Source organism: Cherax quadricarinatus, unplaced genomic scaffold (assembly GCF_038502225.1).
Source record: "Cherax quadricarinatus isolate ZL_2023a unplaced genomic scaffold, ASM3850222v1 Contig14, whole genome shotgun sequence".
NCBI lineage: Eukaryota > Metazoa > Arthropoda > Malacostraca > Decapoda > Parastacidae > Cherax > Cherax quadricarinatus.
Genome location: NW_027195040.1, coordinates 310,556 through 330,316, shown reverse-complemented (window position 1 = coordinate 330,316; position 19,761 = coordinate 310,556). Strand labels below are relative to the sequence as shown.

The window sequence follows — 19,761 nt, the reverse complement described above, 5'->3', positions numbered from 1 at the left end:
GTGTCTTCACACGATACTACCTCGACTGTGTCTTCACACGACACTACTTCAACTGTGTCTTCACATGACACTACCTCAGTAGTGTACTTGGCTACTGAGCTCCTCAAAATGGAGGTGGTTCCGGTCTCTCCCCCACACTTTCAGTCCCCCACTTCCGATCCCCATACTTCCGGTCCCGTCCGCCAGCCCCCTCCCCCCACTTTACTTCCGAATCGCCCCCGCTCCTCAATTTATTTCTCGAATTTTTCAATTTTTTTTTCGATTTTTATTAGATTTTTTTTTTCGAATTTTATTTTTTTGGTTTACGCATATGAGGCGTGGCAAAGGTTGCCCATATGGGTACCTCTATTATAAGACCTCCTCACTCCCCCCTAATGTCCAATTTTAACCACTTTTCCAAAATTATACAGGGTTGCCAAATTTCAATAATACAAACAAAAAGATTTGAGTTCCTCCCTATGGGTACCCTTTAAAATCTCCTCGATTCAAATTTTGAGGTCCCCCTCTATGGGAGTAAGCATTCAGAATGGTGTGGGGGGTATGGTAAAGGTTCCCCCTATGGGGCATGGTCTTCCCCCTTGGGTAGTACAGGTTGAAACAAGTAACTTCCTCTTATTGACTTAAACATGCGTGACCCCACTACCCAGAATATTGCATCACGTTTGTACATCCACCCCATGGGTAACCACCCCATGGGTAACCACCCCTACGGGAGTACAACATGTTTGTTCATGCCAGGTGTGGCGTCACGTGATAGCCACCCATGACGTCATCACAAGTAAACACAGGTCAACAGATGTGTTCAGGTTCATCAAGCTGGGTCACTCTGTATCCTCTCATTAACTTAAATACAGGATAACACTAATACACAATATTTTCATTATTTTTATTTTCATATACAACAAATTTCTGGTAACACAATTTTTCGTTAATACAAAAGATTATATACAACTAAAATCATCAACATGGGAAAACATTGTGGGATCCCAGTGTTGTGCTACGTTAAGATGGTGGAATATCAGGGTGACCATAAGCCAAGGATTGCTTAGTATTCAAGTGATACCTTTTATCATCAAAGGCTGACAATCCTCTCTTTTTATTCTTTACTGTACATATTTCACCTTTTACATTGCTATTAGACTTACAAGTGAATACTTCCCTATCTACATTTCTTTAAAGATTCTTATATCATGCATGAGTTAATAATGGCGTGAACTGTGACGGGATACCCTTGGCTCTACTGACAGTATTTGATATTCCAACAATCTTTACAGAATACATTTTAGCTTTCAGAGCTACCAACTCACTAATATTATATTCACACATTTCAGAATTCAATAAACCTATCTCACCTTTCCTACTATTATCATGCAAGGGATGATCAGGACTGAAATTTGAAAAATCCATATATCCTAACAAAGGTTCTCTTTTTAACTCAGCACGCAAATCTTTGCATTTCAAGCTAAAAATGTAAGAATCGGTGTCTATATACAGGAGTTTTACGTCATCACCATAATGTTGTTTTAAAACTTTATATAAAAAATAATACAATTTCTTTCTGGCAATCTCAAGAATTTGAAAACCGAGATAGTGGTTGTTTAACTTCTAATTTCAATTTGGTGAATGTACAAATCACTCTGTCTTGATTCAAATGTGTGAGATTTTTTAGGAAAGGATCTTTGGTGGTTTTAATAAATCCTTTCTCATTCTTGATGTATCTATAAGACGTTGAAGAGAGGTTCCGGGTTCAGCTCCTGGACAGGACAGTCCCTCGGGCATGGAAACAGAGATATCTGGCAATCCTGCAACCCTGGAATAGGAAGGCTTGATCTAGGTCTGTTCACTTAATTTTCCCATAAATAGCATTATTGGTTAATTTGAATGCTTTTGACTTGATGGGACATTATGTGGCTGTTCTCTGTGTGATATTTGTTGTTATGAAGGGTTCTAAAAAATTTGACTGAGTATATTCATATACTGCATGCACCTTTTCAACCTCTAACCCAAGTTCCATTAGTAACTGTAGCAAATCTAGACTGACCATATAATTTTTCTGAGGTAAATGACTTGCCACTAATTTCGCATTAGATTTGAGTATATTTCTACCTTCATTTTTCAATACAGATTCACAATAAGGAGACAACATCTCTTGTGATATATTCATGTGTGATAATACCAAGGGTAGTTCATCAGTACATCTATCTACCTCAGGGGACACGGGCTTGGTATCACATTCTATCCAATATCCCTTTTGACCCTCACAGGAAACATTTCTTAATCCCACATCGAGGAAATCATTCTTCTCCTCATTCGATAATTTTCTTATTCCATTCTGTGGAAGAGCTTCAACCATTGCACTAGCATACAAAGAATTAAAATCTAGATATAAAATGTGAGTACCCATTCCACTCTCAACATCAAAATTGGGATTAAGGGATTATCTACTTTAGTATATTGATTAACTGTACATGTGAACCCTCCTCTGAGATTCCTTTTAATGTGGTCGTATAATTCATTGGAATATATTATATCGAATTTCACATTAGTTTCCAATAGGAATGCGTCCCAACTGAAAGAAGGCAAACTTATGTAATTACTAACATCGAGCTTATAAATATCTTTGAGTGTTTTACGCCACTCCATGAAGACATCGGCTAACAATCCAACATCTGTCTGAGATACAACATCAAGTAATCTCCTAAACTCTTACATTTTCCCAAGTCAAATACTTTCATAGCATCATGGTCATAATCCTCCTGGCTAATTGCACTATTTCTCAAAGAATTACAAAAATGTTCTTCACTCGGTAATTTTGTTTCATCGAGTTTCTTTAAACTATCAATATAATCGTAGCACAGGACTTGCTTTCCTTTACATAATAAAGGCAACACATCCTGAGGCACATCTTTCAGAATAGTCTTTGTTTATTTCAATGATTTACCTGCCTTGATGTTGATCTGCTAACGTGGAAAGAGATCCATTTAATAAAGACAGAGAATCTTGAAACCTAACCTTACCTATGTCTACTTTCAAGAATTTGAGACCTTGTTTCGAATGAAGTTCAATTTCATATTTATCAACCTGCAATTCCTTTAAAATTATTCCTAAATCATACGACATGTTATGACAAAAAAATAATTTCTCACTCTTATCTTTACACTGCAAATTGCATCGCGCACAATCTGCACCAATATAATTATTGAATTTTAAAGTGTGGTCATGATGTTTATGATTATCTTTGGCATCTTTGAAGGTGTTACTACATAATTCACAAGTGATCTGTGAATCATGTCTGGTCTTATCCTCCTCTGTCATATGGATTACATGATACTCTCTTCTAAACTTTATCTTACTCCATTCACCATTGACATTTAAAATGAAATGATTAGCTGCATCCTTCCCCTTATAACTCTTCATGCACACTATTTCACCTGTGTGATCAAATATAATATAACAATAGGCAATGGCTTTATGGCGTGACTCAGTTTTACCTGCCGGGAGAGTGGTATCTAATGCACATTCGAAATCGAATACACCGATGTATTCGCTGGAATGTGTATCACTAAAATTTCTAAAGTGTACAGTTGTTCCTTCCGGGGGGAATACGAGAGTCCGATTTTACATCCATCTTCGTGGATATCTAACTCTTCCTGGATATTTAACTTCATCAAATAATTATGGCAGTGCTTCTTATCATCACCTTTTTTTTCTGTCATTATCATTCTAATATAGCCGTGAAAATCTTTGACTGAAACCAAATGACTTTCATTCATCAATAAGGCACACATAATGTCCTTATATTTCTTATTCCCCTTACGGCACATAGCCACAAATGACCCATCTTTATCCTCTCTTAATTGATAGACGAATAATGACACCTTATTTTCCTTTTCTAATAGACCTAATTCATCACGTGTAATGGGAAAATCATCTGTAAAAGATTTTGCATGACTAAGACACTCTCTCTTAGGATTTACAACTTAGGAAATATTTTCCTATCTCATACCCTTTTTGTGACAATGATAGGCAGCAAAAGCACGCAGTACACACAATCCATAATTAATATCTGGATTAAAGATATATTGGCTCCCTCGTAGTTTCTTGGGATATTCCACATATGATCCCATTTGCACTCTGAATTCTACCTTGACATATTCTATGCTCAAAGATTCCTTTAGATCTATGATCCCTTCCTGATTTTGCAACTCTGTCTCATACCTTTCTAATATCGTTCCCACCCATCGATCAAATACTTCAGAGATTTCCTCTTCACTTACTAACTAAAACACTAAATTTATCACAAATTGTCCATTTTGATCATCACCTAATATGTTCTGGCGTAATGTCCTAATAACTATAATCGGATGGATTCTGAGTGACATTGCCAGAGGTGATCTATCATACATATCTCGCATCTGACCTATAAAATAATCCCTATAAGCATGCAAATACATTCTTAAATCTCTCTGATAAGTTGAAGGGACACTATATTTCCTCACTTTGTGCCTACCTCTAAAATTCTGGACGTATGTGATAATTTCTGGATGTTCATCGTTCATATTCACAGGCGCATCATGTGAAGTACCTTCCCTCTCATCTTCATTCACGGTCGCACCTCCACTGTTGTGTGCGACATTACTCCCCAGACTATGTGAGATACTTGCTCTCTCATCTTCATTAACGGTGACAGATGTATCCACATTCCAGGCTGCACCTCCGTGTTGTGAGGTACCAACACTAGCAGAACAACCTGCACTCTCAGGTTCATTCTCGGTCGCACCTCCAGGATGTGCGTCATTACTCCCTGGATTATGTGAAGTACCTGCTCTCTCAGCGTCATTCACAGCTGCAGAAGTACCAGGTGTATTTCGTACGAGGAAAAGTATCTCCAATTCATATTCTATATTTTTACATATTTTCTCGTCTCGGTATTCACTTACTGATCGATTAACAAACATTTTTCCTCAACAACAACACCTATAAGGCTCTAGTCACATTTTTACATACTACGAATTAATATTAATAGAGCAAAATCTTTCACTACATAACATGAATTAATGTCTGGTAAGAACCACCAACAATTTTATATAACAAGATTTTGCATAACAAGATTTCGTTAATACAACAAAAAATATAAGGCACTGATCTCAATTTTACATATTAAGATTTCCTCGCTTCGGTATTCAGCAATACAACGATTAATAGAACAGAATCTTTCACCCCCAACAATTTTTTACATAATACGACAAAAATATAAGGTACTGGTCACAATTTGGATACATACCTGTTTTTACAGCCTCTACCATAATACATCTATGTGATCCCACTCTTTTTGTAATTCTGTCAATCTTTCACCGTGATGTGCATCTCCTCGCTTGATTTGCGATGATTTTCGTATTATCGACATTCTCCTCTTCATTAATTCGCGTGTATTCTTTTCTTATCCTCTGTTAAGAATTTCACTCATTAACACATTTATCCGGTAAAAATTTCACTCATTGTCTGGTAAGAATTTCACTCGTATACTCCAACCTCTTCATTATTTCCACTTGTTAAGTTTAAATGAGGTAAATTAATATGTTAAGGTACAATTTTATATATCACGAATTAAGATTTGGGTAAAAATTTTTCAAGCGATTAAGAACATTCAACACCTTTAAAGGTACAATTTTTGTTTAACCACAATTTTACATATCACGAATTAAGATTTCTAAGTACAACTTACCTTCATGATGCAGGTGGGTTTGCCGAATTAAGAAGAGGTCTGCCACGCTTGACGAATGGAAACAGTCCTCGCTCTGTCAGACACCTTGACCTTATATGGTTCACCCCGAAATTATTGCGCCATGTTTGTAGACAAGTTAGATAAAATCTTCTTGCTGAACACTTGAGTCAACACAGGTCACACAGACGGGTGCCATGAAATGCCGCTCACACCGAAGGTAGATTTCCGATAGAAATCACATACCCAATGTGTATCTGATAAAATCTCCTTACTGCACACGTGAGTCAACACAAGTCAGACAGACGGTCATCAATTGGTGTTCTCATGTTATCGTAAAGGAACTAATTTTGGTGAGGTAGTCCCGGTCGGCGACAGGAGGTCGCTCTGTATCCTCTTGTTATCTTAGCTGATATATATCTTGAAAACTCATTAACACTCACAGTATACAAGTCACATCTCTATGGTAAACACAGTTTCTCGCTAGTACAATGAACTTGAAAGTATGCACATCGGCTGATGTTGATATATTTCGTTATCCTTCAAGGATTATCACTGCCGGTTATTCGAATAGTGGCAAATCTTATTTCACAGCAAAATTAGTAAAGTTATACCGTGAGAAATTTCATAACATTATAATATGTGGGGTGACATCTCATCCCTTAGAGCAAGATTCAGAGATATCCCGTAAATTAACATTAAGTAAAGATATTATTGACCCACAGAATGTCATTGCATCATCTGATGAAAATACATTAATAAGAACATAAGAACATAAGAACGAAGGAACACTGCAACAGGCCTACTGACCCATGCGGAGCAGGTCCATGTCTCCCCCCCCGAATTAGACCAATGACCCACTCTCCGCATTATCCCTATGACCCACCCAGTCTGATCATCCCCACTCAAGGATGGAGCACGGCACCAGACCCAGCAGCACATGCCAGTCAGGTCCAAGTCACACCCACCCAAACCCACTCATGTATTTATCTAACTTAAAACTACATAACGTTTTAGCCTGAATAACTGTACTCGGGAGTTTGTTCCACTCATCCACAACTCTATTACCAAACCAGTGCTTTCCTATATCCTTCCTGAATCTGAATTTTTCCAACTTCAAGCCATTGCTGCGAGTCCTGTCTTGGCTGGAAATTTTCAGCACACTATTTACATCCCCTTTATTTATTTCTGTTTTCCATTTATACACCTCGATCATATCTCCCCTAATTCTACGCCTTTCGAGAGAGTGCAGATTCAGGGCCCTCAGTCTATCCTCATATGGAAGATTTCTGATACATGGGATCATCTTTGTCATCCTCCTTTGTACGTTTTCCAGAGCATTTATATCCATTCTGTAATACGGTGACCAGAACTGAGCAGTATAGTCTAAATGAGGCCTAACCAAGAATATATAGAGTTGAAGAACAACCTGAGGACTTCTATTATTTATACTTCTAGATATGAAGCCAAGAATTCTGTTAGCTTTATTGCGAATACTAATGCACTGTTGTCTTGGTTTTAGATTACTGCTAAACAGAACTCCTAAATCCTTTTCGCAATCGATATTATTAAGATCTACATTATTTAGTTTATATGTGGCATGGTTATTTAACTGTCCAACATTTAGAACTTTGCATTTGTCAATATTAAACCGCATCTGCCACTTCTCCAACCATTGCATCAGTCTATTCAAATCATCCTGGAGTGCTCTAGTGTCCTCATTAGAATGAATTGGACGGCCTATTTTGGTGTCATCAGCAAATTTTGTTTATGTCGCTATTTATTCCCTCATCTATGTTGTTTATGTAAACTGTGAACAACAACGGGCCCAACACTGACCCCTGAGGAACACCGCTTGTGACGTGCCCCCATTCTGATTTCTCCCCATTTATGCAAACTCTCTGCTGTCTATTTGTCAGCCATGCCTCTATCCAGGAAAAATTTCTCCTATTCCGTGTGCCCTAAGTTTCCTCAATAGCCTCTGGTGTGGAACTCTATCGAAAGCCTTACTGAAGTCCATATACACAATATCGTATTCATTACCATGATCTACCTCCTCAAACACCTTAGTGAAAAAAGTTAGTAAATTCGTAAGACAGGAACGCCCCTTTGTAAAACCGTGTTGAGAATCATTAATAAATCTGGGCCTGTCAAGATGGCTACGAATTGCTTCGGCAATTATTGATTCCATAATTTTTCCCACTATGGAGGTAAGGCTTATTGGTCTATAGTTCGAAGCCAAGGACCTGTCACCTGCCTTGTAAATAGGTATTACATTTGCCATTTTCCACTTATCAGGCACTATTTATGTGTGAATGTATGATAGATGACACCACCACACATAAACAGCGTCATGCTCTGGGTTTACGAAGACTCCCACGAGGCCTTACAACTGGAGGTGCACTTACAAAACTCATGGACAAGGGTAGCACTGTTGACATTGATAAGGTCTGCTATTTATATGAAAAATTTTTTCATTATGCTGAGAAACTCAAGATGATCCCAGGACTACTATAATAGATCAAAACTCGTATAAACTTTCTATATTAAGCTGGAACATTGCATCACTTAGAAAAAGACTTCCTGAACTTCATCATAAAGTAACCACCGAACCCATTGATGTTGTGTGTCTACAAGAGTGCAGAGTCCCTGAAAAATCCCAACCCCCTAAATTACCATCATTTGTTGCATACAACCTCAAATCTACTAACTCTTGTGTTCTATATATTAAAAAATCACTTCCCCATCAACTTCTTGCACACAAGAAAGCAGAGGGGCTACAATACCACGGTGTTAGGATTTATATAGGGAACTCTGCTCTCAACATATTTAACTTGTATGCTCCTGCTGATAAATTTAATTACTTGGAGCTCCCAACTTGTGCTCATTCTGAGCCTACTCTTATTATTGGCGATTACAATGCGAGACACAAAAGCATTGGAAACTCACAGTTTGGTAATCGTAATGGCAATCAACTGTTGTCACTCTTAAACAGTCATGATAATGTCAAAATTGTAGGTGACCTTGAACCCACACATATCTATGGAGGCGTCCTTGATCTGTGCCTGGGCTTCAACATTACTTCTGCCAGCTGTGAGTCTTCCATTGTAACAGATATAGCGTCTGATCATTTCCCTAGGCTAACCTCTCTAGATATTGGTAATACTATCCTTCCTGGTGGGATATTCAAACGGAAACGTTTTAATGTTCCCACAGATCAGCATGATGACTTTGTTGCACATGTGACTGACTGGTATAATTCCTATGAGTGTTCCTCTGTAGAGACCTTTAACAATGATCTTGTGAGCAGTATTCAGAACTACTTAGAGCCGCTACTGCAACCTCTTGGTACTCTAAACCCAACAAACTTCCATAATAATCATACCTCCTTCAAAAACCATACTTATTACAATGATTCTAAACTTCGTACACTGAAACGTACTGCTCGCAGACTAGGCCTAGCCTATAGAAAACATCGTACCCCTGGAATGCTGAGGCTCTTCCAAACTGCCCTTGCTGCTGCCAGAGAGCGTATGACAGAGCTGCGGCAAACCGACTGGGGAAAATTTGTCAACGGTCTTAATGCTCACACCCCACTTAGCCTGGCATGGAGGGACATAAATAGAATTAAGGGTAAACGAACTGGGCAGATCGCGCACCCTCATCCCTTGCATAGGGCGAATGAGTTAGTCAGTGCTTGGGCTGCTACATCTAGCTATGACAATCTTCCCAGTACCACACAGGCAAAATTAAATGATAAATATGATGCAAGGGAGAGACTTGTTTGCTTTATGCTCAGTAAGGCAGATGATTGCAACATTCCTTTCACTAATTATGAACTTGATGCAGCGCTAACTAAGGGCAACTCCACGTCGCCTGGTGAGGATGGTATTACTTACAACATACTCAGATTGCTGTGTCGAGTACCAGGTAATCCATTACTTGAATTATATAACATGAGCTATTTAACTGGGGAGCTCCCTCAATCTTGGACCAACAGCCTCATCATTCCAATTCCTAAGCCCAATCAACAAAATGCATTTCGCCCAATATCTCTTACTAGCTGCTTGTATAAAACATTTGAGAGAATGATTCTTAATCGTCTCATGTACAGAATCAAACAATTTTTGTCTCCCCGGTTACATGGTTTCATGCATGGAAGGAGCGTGCATCATTGCATAGCCACCTTTCTCACCCTGCACACTAACAGCTCCTACACTACCTTCCTTGACCTTAAATCCGCTTTCGATGTAGCCAACCGACATGTAATAATTAGTGAACTTGCCAGAATGGATGTTGGAGGATGGCTTCTCCGCTGGATTAAAGGCTACCTGTCCAACAGAAAATCGTCTGTGTTGTTCCAGGGACATAGAAGTGTAACTAAAGACTTTGAATTAGGAACCCCACAGGGAGGTGTGCTCAGTCCCACACTGTTCAATATTCTAATTAATGCATTACTTAATGCTGTGCCTAGTCAGCCCCATAATTATGTGATTAGTTTTGCTGATGATATAATGATTCACACCACCGGATTCTCCAACACCCAAAACATTCTTAATCATGTACTAGCCTCGTGTCAGGACCTGGGGTTGATAATCTCTACTGATAAAACAAAGATACTCAATAGGCATCCTCCTCGACAGAGAGGCACAGTTCGTCAGATCCAATTGCATGATGGGTCTCTTCTAGAATATGTAAGCAGATACAGGTATCTAGGCTTTGAGGTTCCACTACTTGCACCTGTTGTAACAAGACTTTGTCGCCAATACAAAGAACGACTAAGAGCACCTAGAGTTGTGGCAGGGCTTCACCCCAGGTATGGTGCTAATGTTAAAATTGTGAAAATGATGTATCTTGCTTATATTAGATCATTGGTTGATTATGCTGCGCCACTACTTGCTCTTGTGTCTGACTGGAAGCTTGGAGGGCTGGAAAAACTGCAGAACGAAGCAATGAGGATCATCCTAGGATGCCCTCGTACTGCCAAAATTTTAAATATGCAAAAAGAACTTGATATTCCAAGCATCAGAGATCGTGTTACTGAAAGAAATATCCTAATTGGGGTTAATATGCTCAGGCAAGCTCATTCAAACCCCTGCACAGAAGCCCTCCAAACTTTCCTCAGCACTGGTGAACACTCCTCCAGATGGATCGAAAAGACTGGAACCGACCTCCGCATGAATCAGATACATGATCTATGTCAAGTAAGGCAACAGCGGCACTTCTCCGCTCCATGGAATATTACCCCATTCCAAACTACCATTCCTCCATTTCCCCCCAAACTACTTCTTAAATCACAACCAAAACTTCGCCTTGAAGCCAAACATGAGGCCTTAAGCTGTATTGATAACTTAGTCACACAGCACACACTCTCGCAAATTATTTACGTTGATGGTTCTGTTCACCAATCCACTGGTGCAGCTGGTAGTGCTGCTGTTGTCGTACAGAGTGATGGCTCTCTTAAAGAAATTGGAGCACGCATCAATAATTGGGCCTCTACCCTTCAGACAGAACTGTTTGCCATAGTCCTTGCACTGAAATGCATCTATGTATCAAAGATTGACAGTTTAATTGTAACTGATTCTCTGTCATCCATAAATGCTCTCAACTCATTAAGCATAAATTGTGGCATGCTTGTGTCAGAAGCCAGACACAGGTATGGTAGGATTGTGGACAGTGGAGTCAGAGTGCACATGCTGTGGATTCCATCTCACATTGGTCTTCAGATGCATGATAGAACTGATAAATTGGCTAAGCTGTATGCTTTCAAAGAGGGAGTAGATTACAATCTTGGCTTGTCAGGTAGTAGTTTGAGAACAATAATACGAAAAGAACTTCAGCTGAATTTTATGGACTTAAGGCTCAGGGAGATTGACACCAGTGAGTCCATCTATCATCATTCTATCATGCAGGAGGAGCCACATGTCTATGGTGCATCCAACAAAATAAGCAGACTCTTGGATGTCACTACCGCCCGGCTCCGGCTGGGTTACAAGTATCTTTGGCAGGTTAAATCACCACCACCAGATGTAGACCAAACGAAATGTAAACTTTGCCAGATGGATTATTGTCACACCCTGCGTCATTATGTACTGGAGTGCGATAAAATTATTGAATTTAGAAACAACTCACTCAGTAGTGTTCAAGAAATGGCTAAGTATTTTATCCACAGTGGTATATTACAGACCATTCTGGAGAAATACCCTGACTTTGCTAGCTGTAAATAAAGCATTGCCACATGTGTGCATTGTGTGTGTGTGTGTGTGTGTACTCACCTATTTGTACTCACCTATTTGTGGTTGCAGGGGTCGAGTCCTAGCTCCTGGCCCCGCCTCTTCACCGGTTGCTACTAGACCCTCTCTCTCCCCGCTCCATGAGCTTTATCAAACCTCGTCTTAAAACTGTGTATGGTTCCTGCCTCCACTACGTCATTTTCTAGGCTATTCCACTGCCTTACAACTCTATGACTGAAGAAATACTTCCTACTATCTCTCTGACTCATTTGTGTCTTCAACTTCCAATTGTGGCCTCTTGTTTCTGTGTCCCCTCCCTGGAACATCCTGTCCTTGTCCACCTTGTCTATTCCACGCAGTATTTTATATGTCGTTATCATGTCTCCCCTGACCCTCCTGTCCTCCAGTGTCGTCAGGCCGATTTCCCTTAATCTTTCTTCATAGGACATTCCCCTTAGCTCTGGAACTAACCTTGTTGCAAACCTTTGTACTTTCTCTAGTTTCTTGACGTGCTTTATCAAGTGCGGGTTCCAAACAGGTGCTGCATACTCCAGTATGGGCCTGACATACACGGTGTACAGTGTCTTGAATGATTCCTTACTAAGGTGTCGGAATGCTGTTCTCAGGTTTGCCAGGCGCCCATATGCTGCAGCAGTTATCTGATTGATGTGTGCTTCCGGAGACATGCTCGGTGTTATACTCACCCCAAGATCTTTCTCCTTGAGTGAGGTTTGCAGTCTTTGGCCACCTAGCCTATACTCTGTCTGTGGTCTTCTGTGCCCTTCCCCTATCTTCATGACTTTGCATTTGGCAGGATTAAATTCGAGAAGCCATTTGCTGGACCAGGTGTCCAGTCTGTCCAGGTCTCTTTGAAGTCCTGCCTGGTCCTCATCAGATTTAATTCTCCTCATTAACTTCACATCATCTGCAAACAGGGACACTTCTGAGTCTAACCCTTCCGTCATGTCGTTCACATATACCAAAAATAGCACTGGTCCTAGGACCGACCCCTGTGGGACCCCGCTCGTCACAGGTGCCCACTGTGATACATCATTACGTACCATGACTCGTTGTTGCCTCCCTGTCAGGTATTCTCTGATCCATTGCAGTGCCCTTCCTGTTATATGCGCCTCATGCTCTAGCTTCTGCACTAATCTCTTGTGAGGAACCGTGTCAAAGGCCTTCTTGCAGTCCAAGAAGATGCAATCAACCCACCCCTCTCTCTCTTGTCTTACTTCTGTTATTTTATCATAAAACTCCAGAAGGTTTGTGACACAGGATTTGCCTTCCGTGAATCCGTGCTGGTTGGCATTTATACTCCTGTTCCGTTCCAGGTGCTCCACCACTCTCCTCCTGATAATCTTCTCCATAATTTTGCATACTATACACGTCAATGACACAGGTCTATAGTTTAGTGCCTCTTTTCTGTCTCCTTTTTTGAAAATGGGAACTACATTTGCTGTCTTCCATACCTCAGGTAGTTGCCCAGTTTCCAGGGATGTGTTGAAGATTGTGTGTGTGTGTGTGTGTGTGTGTGTGTGTGTGTGTGTGTGTGTGTGTGTGTGTGTGTGTGTGTGTGTGTGTGTGTGTGTGTGTGTGTGTGTGTGTGTGTTTGTGTGTATGTGTGTGAGTGTGTGAGTGTGTGTGTGTGTGTGTGTGTGTGTGTGTGTGTGTGTGTGTGTGTGTGTGTGTGTGTGTGTGTGTGTGTGTGTGTGTGTGTGTGTGTGTGTGTGTGTGAGTATGAGTGTGTGTGTGTGTATGAGTGTGTGTGTGTGTATGAGTGTGTGTGTGTGTGTATGAGTGTGTGTGCGTGTGTGTGTATGAGTTTGTGTGTGTGTGTGTGTGTGTGTGTGTGTGTGTGTGTGTGTGTGTGTGTGTTTATGTGTGTGTGTGTATGAATTTGTATGTGTGTGTGTGTGTGTGTGTGTGAGAGAGAGAGAGACTCAGCAATCAACATTTGCACCAATAACTCACTACAGTTGTGACCGGGTGTGGAAGTGTGAATTGCTCATTACTCTAAAATTTGTTCATGATTGCAGCCATGTATAAACGTAAGTAACCATTCTTACAGTATTCATTACCTTTGTAACTTGTGAGTTCATTACCTTTGTAACTTGTGAGTTCATTACCTTGTACCTAGTTCAGCCATCAAAACTTTGGAGCCCGGTCCCTGGACCCATTGTGTACCTCTGTAATCTGTAAATACCTTTGTAACTTGTAATGATTGTGACTAGACCTACCTGGAGTTCATTACCTTTGTAAATTGTGAGTTCATTACCTTTGTAAATTGTGAATTCATTACCTCTGTAACTTGCTCAGCTATCAAAACTTTGAGGCCCAGTCCCTGGACCCATTATGTACCTCTGTAATCTTTTGACTACCGCCCACAGGATGGGTATGGGGTGCATAATAAACATATTAAACTAAAACTAACTCAGGCACTATGCCAGTTTGTAGTGATATGTTAAAAAGATTAGCTAAAGCTGGTAATAGTGAAATTATTCTCGAATGTTTTACTAAAGGTAGACATAATATAAGCATTATTCTAATTACTTAAAATATATTTCACGGAGGACGATACAGTCGTACCATGGCTCTAAACGCCACACATTTTGTCTTATTTAAAATGAGAGATCTCGGGCAAGTAGAGATTCTGGGGCGACAGATTTTCGGTAAAAATAAAGAATTTGTTAATATGTATAAATCTGTCATAAATTGATCATCCTTTGGCTATTTATTCATAGACCTCACATTAAATACAGTTACAGTTGCGAACCAATGTGTTACGTCAGGATTCCAACGAAATTGTACACCAATGGAGGGAACAAAATTAATTGAAAAGGTTTATAGAGATTCTCACTCTGCGGGTTCATTCTCTGGTATAAAAGCTGTAAAAAAATTGATCCTTCCATAATCTTGAAAGAGGTTAGAAATTTCTTCAATTCAGAAAGATCACTTGCTGTACATGTTCTTAAACCTAAGAAGTTTCCTCCTAAGAAAATAATTGCAGCTAAACCCAGGGTGATATTAACCGGTGATTTGTGGGATATGTCTAAATTATCCAGATATAATGACGATTATAAGTACATTCTCGTGTGTATCGATGTTTTTTCAAGAAGGACAGAGCACTTTATATGCATTACAAAACATACTGGAGAATGAAAAGGAGAAGAATATATCGAGATTATTTACAGATAAACGTGGAGAGCTTCTAAATAAACGTATAAAGCTATATCATGTATTTTCGAATGAAACAAAACCTTCCATTGCAGAGAGAGGCTTGCAAACGTTAAAACGTAAATTATACAAGTATATGACAAGTGCCAATACATTTAATTATTCAAAGGTATTTAAATGCATTGGTAGATGCATATAATTCAACTCCACACTCGGGGATTGGTGGTAAAACCCCATTGCAAGTCCATTGTATTATGTCATTGGATGATATCAGGAATCAGTTTCGCATAAATTATAAAAATGGAAGATCCAATAAGAAACGTTTCAGTAAGAAGTTGCTGTTGGAGACACAACAAGTTTAACCGAGGGTTTCACACACAAAATGCAGAGGAAGTTTTAAAATATATAGAATTAATGATTCTCAACCTATAACAACATATTTGGAAGATTTGAAGGGTGAAAAGATTAAAGGATCATTTTATCGTGAAGAATTGATACCAGTCATAACACCTCCAGAATATATTAACGACAGAGTATTGAAACGAAAAAAAAAATTGGTGGAATTATGCATTTTTGGTATCTTATAAAGGTTATGATTCCACTTTTAATTCGTGGGTCAAAGAAGGAGATTTGTTGAAGGTACAATGAAAAAATCATTATTAAAAAAAAATAAAGAATTAACTTCATTACTGACTAGTCTCCTAGGCAATCAACGTAAGAGTTTATTACAACAGTTTAAGAAAACACACATAAGTTGTATCAGTGAGATTTTCAAGAATTTGATCAAGAATAAAATACCATTAGACCCTAAAATATTTAAAAAGTACAAGAACGAGATTAAATCATTAGCTTGTAAGAAAATTGTTTTTCAGCGTAAAAAGAAATATTTGCTGAGTATCAGAGGTGGAAATCTTCTTAGTATTATATTACCTTCAGCAGTAGATATTATCTCGAGATTGTTTAATAAATCATGAAAGAATTCTATCTTGTACCGAGTTCAGTTATGAATCGGAAACCTCTCGAGATAGTAAAATCGGGAGGTGATGCGAATTTAGGAGGAGGAGGTGGATGCTTGAAGCGTGGTGTTATACGCAAGAATAAGCTCAGTCCCGTCAGGGAAGTCAACCCACCTGCTCTCACCTCGGTGAAACCTCAGAAAACCCCAGATTTGTCAAGATTCATGCACATAAGAGTGGGTGCATGAAATATAGAATATGTGAAATCAATGTTGGTATTATTGCAAAGAAATCCTTTGGTGAGTTGGGATGAGAATGGTGACCTTCTTACCCCCATTACTGGGCGAAATGTTATTGAAATATTAAATGTTTTATCAGAAAATAATGTGAAATCAGTGAGAAGAATCGATTCTGATTACTTAACAGAAATAAAGCATTTATTAAATATATCACGTATTCATTTTGATTTTGTGAGGAATACAAAAGTGAGAAGACAATTATTACATAAAGTAGCCGGTGCAAGACGAGAGGAATCATCGTGGATAACATATTAGGTGAGTATATAAACTCTGTGATGATATGTTTTTACTCAGTGTGTGTTATAAGAGTGTGGAGATGGCTGAACGTCTTCTATACGTCTGTAGTGATTCCAGTCTTGATTTATTTCCCGCCAATACACCTTCAGCTTTCATTAATAAATTATATGATTCCATTATATTAGATAATAAAATTGATTATGAGGTTACTCTGAAAAATATAATTTATCCCAAGACACATTATATACCACAAAAGAATTTGAACATATGTATTAAATATGAGAAATCTATATTAAATAAATATGTCCATAAAATTGATATGAGAAAAATTATTGGAGGTGATATGACAAGGATTTTAGAAGCAATAAATGAGGATATTAATGAAAATCTGATAAGAGCAGTTAAAAAAGATAACAGGCATTATCATCCCCAAATTTTAGGATTTTTTTTTAATATGTGTAATGTTAAAAATTCTAAAAATATGTGCTAAAACTTTAATTTATTCTATATTACGACGATTCAGAGCAGTTTAAAATTCATAATATGTACTAAAGCATTAATTTATTCCATATTTCGACTATTCAGGGAGTTTTGAAACATTTTCTGAAATACTTCATTTTTTAGGTAAATTGGTGTTACAACTGCATTTTATGGGAACGTTAAGCCACATCATAATGTTTTATTTCAAATAGTTAACCTTAACACTTTTTGCAATGATATGTATGCATGTGTTATCTAAATATTGACATATATCCATAAATGCTTCAAGTCGCTCTTAATCTAGACTTTGATAGGAAGGATGATGACCATATTGAAGACAGCCGTCATTTGATGCCCTTCTAAGAAGAGCACAGGAGCACTGCAGGAGATCTACTGACCTGTGATAGACAAGTCTGTATCAAGCCTAACCCTTCTTACTCTTTGCTTTACTAGTACTACTACTGCTACTACTGCTACTACTACTACTGTCACTAGTTGCTGATCATATGTATATGTTATCTACATAGTACCATCCATATGTTTAAAGTCACATGTCTTTGCTACAGCCCAGAGCCACCTGCCTGTTCAGCCTATAGCATAGTATTGTATGTCGAGACAACATACGTAACATGACCCTGTCAGCATAGTTGCTGATCCCCTGTATATGTATATGTTATCTGAGTATCATAGTACCATCCATATGTTTTACATAGATGACCCTTTTGCTAGGCCCAATGGCTAGCATGTGTGACGTCACGTGAGGCCGCATGTGAGCGTGAGACGCGCTGTCCCTTTCTCAGTCCACACGTAGGTCTACAACAGGCAACAGGGCAGGCTGGGCTCCTCTCTTACACTCTGCTAATATAAATGTTACCTCCCAACATCTTGTGTTTATCTCCAACCATCATATCTCCACGAACTCTCTCAACACTACTACTATTTATACTCCTTGTTTTTATCTGTGTTATCATTGCTTCTTTCATTTGTGGCTTACAGATCTTTTTCACTAGGATACTACCCAGAACTGCTAGGTGAAAAAGATCAGCACATGTATGGACACTTATCTATACTACTTCCCTCACCCTGGATTCGAAATCAAAAGAGTAAATTTTCTATTTAATTAATTAAAATAGGGATTAATAATAAGGCCAAAGAAAAGGGCATACATGGCAATAATGAGACTAACTGCAACTGCTGCCATAATTAACATTTTGCATTTTCACTGAGTTAGAACTGAGTGATTTTGTGAGGCGAAGGATGGTACTGAGAATAGGTCTCGTATGGGTTCTCCTTCTGGGTTGGGTGGTGTACAGTGGGGTCTGGAGCGTAGGCATGGGCCGGGGCCTGTACCATCTCGGGCAGATAACCGACGGAGTCATACAGGGCTAGGGAGGAAGACCGCGCCAGGTCATGTGTGGATTGTGGGCGCGCAAGAGGGTGAACCGGCGCCGCACACCCAGAGTCCCGAGCTGCTGCTCCCACCATCAGATATGCCTTGGGAACGAAGATTGTGACCAAGACGCAGGTAGATGTAGCGGCCATACCCAGGCATATACAAGCTTCACTCCAGGCAGGTGGAAGGACCATGTAGAGTATGGACCAAGCTATCCATACACTAGTCATTAGTAATAAGAACATAAGAGCATAAGAATGGAGGAACACTGCAGAAGGCCTACCTGCCCATGCGAGGCAGGTCCTTATCAAAACGACCTCTACCTAAAGCTACCCAAGAAATAGCTCCTGAACCCAATGACACCAATCAAACCCAGCCCCTTCCACTCGTATATTTGTCCAATCTCTTCTTAAAGCTACCCAGGGTCCTAGCCTCTATCGCCCCACTGGGAAGACTTCCACGCATCTACAGCTCTGTTAGAAAACCAGTACTTACCAATGTCCTTTCTAAATCTAAATTTATCCAACAAAAGAGTAATCCTTCATGGTAGTTGCGCCGAGAACGAATATTGAAGGGAGATATGATGAGCTGCAGCGCCAGCAACAACATGATGTAGGACTGGCTAATAATGAAGTGTAGTCGGTGGGGAGAGCAGGTGTAGAGAGCCCCTCCTGAGGGCAGTGAGTGCATGGAGATCTGTGAGGCCATGAGCCACTGCTGCACCCCCAGCACCACCAGCACCACCAGCACTACCAGCACCACCTGCACACAGCCACTGCTGCACTACCAGCACCACCTGCACACTTACCATGAAGAACAACAATGCTGTTTGGATCACCTCGCTCACGTCACCCACCATCCTGAAAACATAAAATTAAAACAACATCTTAAAACGAAAACCGTTTTTCTAAATATTTCACAAATAACCCGCACATAGAAGAGAGGAGCTTACGACGACGTTTCGGTCAGACTTGGACCATTTGCAGTCACAGTGTGACTTTATAAATGGTCCAAATCGGATTGAAACGTCGTGGTAAGCTCTTCTCTCCTATGTGCGGGTTATTTATGTATTGTTCCAGTCACGGAATTGTGCCTTTTTGTTATCTAAATAATGTTATAATGTATATTATAATTATATATCTACGTTCATGTTTAACTCGATGAGAAATCAGATATATAATCGATGACAAATCAGAATACACACTAACACACACTGGTTAATACCATGGTTAATACACACTGGTTAAAGTGGTTAACACACACT

The 19,761-nt window shown here is 39.4% G+C and overlaps 1 long non-coding RNA gene across 2 annotated transcripts; it reads right to left on the bottom strand.

Moving 5' to 3' along the window:
* Positions 1 to 1,008: 1,008 nt before the first annotated feature.
* LOC138851138 (uncharacterized) lies at positions 1,009 to 19,360 on the bottom strand. 2 transcript variants are annotated; one of them, XR_011391010.1, is made up of 3 exons: positions 19,306 to 19,360; positions 4,511 to 5,447; positions 1,009 to 1,810 (listed from the first exon to the last, which is right to left on the bottom strand). It is a non-coding gene; the product is annotated as an uncharacterized lncRNA (long non-coding RNA). The 2 variants fall into 2 exon arrangements; XR_011391009.1 differs by having other exon boundaries at positions 5,285 to 5,447.
* Positions 19,361 to 19,761: the final 401 nt, after the last annotated feature.